Source organism: Buceros rhinoceros, unplaced genomic scaffold (assembly GCF_000710305.1).
Source record: "Buceros rhinoceros silvestris isolate BGI_N320 unplaced genomic scaffold, ASM71030v1 scaffold12126, whole genome shotgun sequence".
NCBI lineage: Eukaryota > Metazoa > Chordata > Aves > Bucerotiformes > Bucerotidae > Buceros > Buceros rhinoceros.
The window spans coordinates 1,836-2,222 of NW_010419367.1; positions in this window are offsets into that span (position 1 = coordinate 1,836).

A 387-nucleotide genomic window follows, 5' to 3' on the forward strand; every position below is an offset into this window, starting at 1 on the left:
ATCAAGGGCTTAGAAGTAGCATGAGGCAAATAAGTACTAGAATTGTATCCTCTTTGTAACTCAATGAGTTCGGTTTTCCTACGTGACTTTTCTAGGTGCTGTCGTGTTTGTGGGTTTTTTTCCCCATAATATATGGCCTTTTGTGCTCATTGTTTCTGCTAAAGTGAATTCAGGCATAAATATACACTGACTGAGTACGTACTGGGTGACTGGGCTTACTCAGTAGGGTGTAACAACCGTTCTTACTACAGGGGATGGGGCTAAGTGCACCTGGGGGGCTGGAAGATTGTGCTGAGGATTTTGGCTAAAACCTGGTTCTGCTGGAGCTGGCTGAGGGTGGGCTGTGATGTACAAGCTAACTGCTGACCCGCTGGGTTTTGTAGCTCC